Genomic DNA, 3,584 nt, shown 5'->3' with positions numbered 1-3,584 from the left:
TCTCAGCCTGTATTTCTAATGCTGTATGTCAAGTCTAGCATTTTTATTCATTCTTTTTTTTGTGTGTGTGCAGAACCAGGGATTGAACTCAGACCCTTGCACTTGCCAGGGAAGCGCTTATTCCACTGAGCCATCTTCCCAGCCCCCTATTCATTCTTTTTTAGGTTTCCAAGTCTCTGCTGAAATTTCCTATCATTTATTTATTTGTTTGTCATTTTGAGACAAGGGCTTTCCATGCAGTCCAGGCTGGCTTTGAGTTCACTTTGGTAATATCTTAGAAATCTCAAACTCACAACAGTGAGGCTGGTCTCGAACTCACAACAATCCTCCTGCTTCAGCCTCCCGAGTGCTACAATTACAGACATCCACAATTATGCCCAGCCTCTCATTCATGTATTCACACTTTTCTGTAGATCATTCAATTTTGGTCACGTTTTTAAGTCTGAGATTTCGGAAATCTAGGCCAACTCGGTTGGCTTCTATTCTTTTTTCCCTTGACTGTCACATTTTCATTGTTTTCTCTGTATCAGCTAATCTTTCAACATACTGTGAGAATTTTACGAGAAGGAACAATAGAGAATAAAGGGTACTTTTGCAATATTTGTATTTGCTCCAAAATGGATAGATACCATGGTGAACCTTTCTTGTGTGAACTTCATCAATATGAGCTAAGTTGAGGCAGGTTTCATCTTTGGTGTGGTTTTAACTTCCCTTAGTTTACTGCTATATCCAAACATTTGAGCAAAACTTTCCTATGACTGTGGTGAGATTTGAGCACTGGTGAGGTTTTAAAGACTTTTCTTGACTTAGTATGAAAATTGTATTTCTCATGTCTAAAAAACACATACAATCAATCTTTCCTTGGTATTCATGTGGTACTGATCCATGACACCCCAAATATATACAAATCTGCAGACGCTTCAGTACTTGTCTAATTTTGGAATGGTAGAGTTCTCCCTTCTGTATGTGAGATTGCCAAATTTTATTTTGGTTTGCTTTGCTTTGGTCATTAGGAGGTTATCATATTTCACAAATCTTGTCCCTCCTTCTCTGTACATGAGAGGACTTATCCAACCCATGGTCATTTGTCTGACCTTTGATAGTTGTCTCTTAGCTACCCTCCACCACTCTCAGTCTCTAGTAATCAAAAGCTGGAGTACCTAGAAGGAAAAAACATTTCACCCTAGGAAGACAGGATGCAGTGTGTTAATTATTGAAAGTCTCCTACCAATTTGATTTGAAACTGTCTCATTGCTGTGTTTCTCAATAAAATTATGGGAAAAAAATTTCACCATTCTTCTGTCTCACTCTTAATCTTTTGTAGCTGAAAATGTATCACTTCAGGTTTTCTTTCAGTTCTCCTGCCCAGCCTTACTCCCTGCCCCCGTGTTTAAGAATGCCTGGCATTTGAGAGAGGCCTTCTTCCTCCCAGAGGATCCTCCTTGGCCCTCCTCTGCCAGCCCTTAGGTGTGCCATACCTGTGCCTGGTAAATTCCATGGCCAACAGCTATGGACCTAGCCCACAAGTAGGGATCAGCTTTCCCATCCCAACCTTCACCGCAACTCACAGGCAGTGACTGAACGCTTGGCTCCTCCTGTTCACCTAGGGCAGAGTCCTCTTTTTCAAGCAGCTACAATAGGATATGAGATAGCCTTCTCTTCTGTGATGATTGTAGCACTTCCTCTAAGGATTCACTTCCCTTGGGTTTCTTGGTGTTCTCAAATTCTCTATGAATTTTTTTAAAACTATCATTTTATAGCTTGTACACCTCTTTTGGTGGGACAGTATTTTATACCGTATTATATCAGAACTACACGTGGAGCTCTATTGAAAATATGCCAGATATTGAACTCAAGTTGGAAGAGGCAAGTCTGGTCTCAAAATGGAGGGCCATGATCCAAAGGAACCAGAGAAGTTGAGGAAGCTGTTTATTGGTGGTCTGAGTTTTGAAACTACCGATGACAGTTTAAGAAAACACTTTGAGAAATGGGGCATGCTCACAGATTGTGTGGTAATGAGAGACCCCCAAACAAAATGCTCAGAAGGCTTTGGTTTTGTGACTTACTCTTGTGTTGAAGAGGTGGATGCAGCAATGTGTGTTTGGTCACACAAAGTTGATGGGCGTGTTGTGGAACCAAAGAGAGCTGTATCTAGAGAGGATTCAGTAAAGCCCTGTGCCCATCTAACAGGGAAGAAAATTTTTGTTGGTGGTATTAAAGAAGATACAGAAGAATATAATTTGAGAGACTACTTTGAAAAATATGGCAAGATTGAAACCATAGAAGTTATGGAAGACAGGCAGAGTGGGAAAGAGAGGATTTGTTTTTATAACTTTTGATGATCAAGACACACTTGATACAATTATTGTTCAGAAATACCACACTATTAATGGGCATAATTATGAAGTGAAAAAGGCCCTTTCTAAACAAGACATGCAGTCTGCTGGATCACAAAGCGGCTGTGGAGGTGGATCTAGCAACTTTATGCGTTGTGGAGGAAACCTTGGAGGTGGTGGAGGGAATTTTGGCCGTGGTGGAAACTTTGGTGGAAGAGGAGGTTACGGTGGTGGAGGAGGTGGCAGCAGAGGTAGTTATGGAGAAGGTGATGGTGGATACAATGGATTTGGAGGTAATGGTGGAGACTATGGTGGTGGTCCTGGTTACAGCAGTAGAAGAGGGTATGGTGATGGTGGACCAGGAAATGGAAACCAAGGTGGTGGATACAGTGGTGGTGGAGGAGGATATGATGGTTACAATGAAGGAGGAAATTTTGGTGGTAATAACTATGGTGGTGTTGGGAACTATAATGATTTTGGAAATTATAGTAGACAACAGCATTCAAATTATGGACCCATGGAGGAGGGCAGTTTTGGTGGAAGAAGTTCTGACAGTCCCTGTGGTGGTAGTTATGCATCTGGTGGGAGAAGTGGTGGATATGGTAGCAAAAGGTTTTAAAAAACAACAGAAAAGGGCTACAGTTCTTAGCAGGAGAGAGAGAGCGAGGAGTTGTCAGGAAAGCTGCAGGTTACTTTGAGACAGTCGTCCCAAATGCATTAGAGGAACTGTAAAAATCTGCCACAGAAGGAACGATGATCCATAGTCAGAAAAGTTACTGCAGCTTAAACAGGAAACCCTTCTGGTACAGGACTGTCATAACCACAGCTTGCAAAAAGTGCAGCTATTGATTAATGCAATGTAGTGTCAATCGGATGTACATTCCTGAGGTCTTTTATCTGTCGTGGCTGTCTTTTTCTTTCTTTTCATTATATCAGGTATATCGCCCTGTAAATTGTGGTAGTGGCACCAGGAATAAAAAATTAAGGAATTTTTAACTTTAAAAAAAAATCACATCAGACATTCAAATATATAAAAACATCAGGAATAAGACATGAATTCCCACCTACTGTAAAAAACCTGAAGAACAATTCATCTGCCGAAAAATTAAATCTTTTAACATAGAATTCCACATAAAATACAGGAATTGAAGAATATCTGATGTAGCAGAGAAAAAATATATTAAAATAGAGCTTATCAGGGTGGGCAAGATAAACAGACTAAAGTACCTGCTTTGGCAAGCACAGAAA

General features: G+C 40.5%; 1 pseudogene; it reads left to right on the top strand.

The window, feature by feature from the left end:
- Positions 1-1,883: 1,883 nt before the first annotated feature.
- On the top strand, positions 1,884-2,955 carry LOC101582877 (annotated as a pseudogene).
- The last annotated feature ends 629 nt before the right edge of the window (positions 2,956-3,584 follow it).

Source organism: Octodon degus, unplaced genomic scaffold (assembly GCF_000260255.1).
Source record: "Octodon degus isolate 3935 unplaced genomic scaffold, OctDeg1.0 scaffold00077, whole genome shotgun sequence".
Classification (NCBI taxonomy): domain Eukaryota; kingdom Metazoa; phylum Chordata; class Mammalia; order Rodentia; family Octodontidae; genus Octodon; species Octodon degus.
This window is presented reverse-complemented; position numbering and strand designations above follow the sequence as displayed.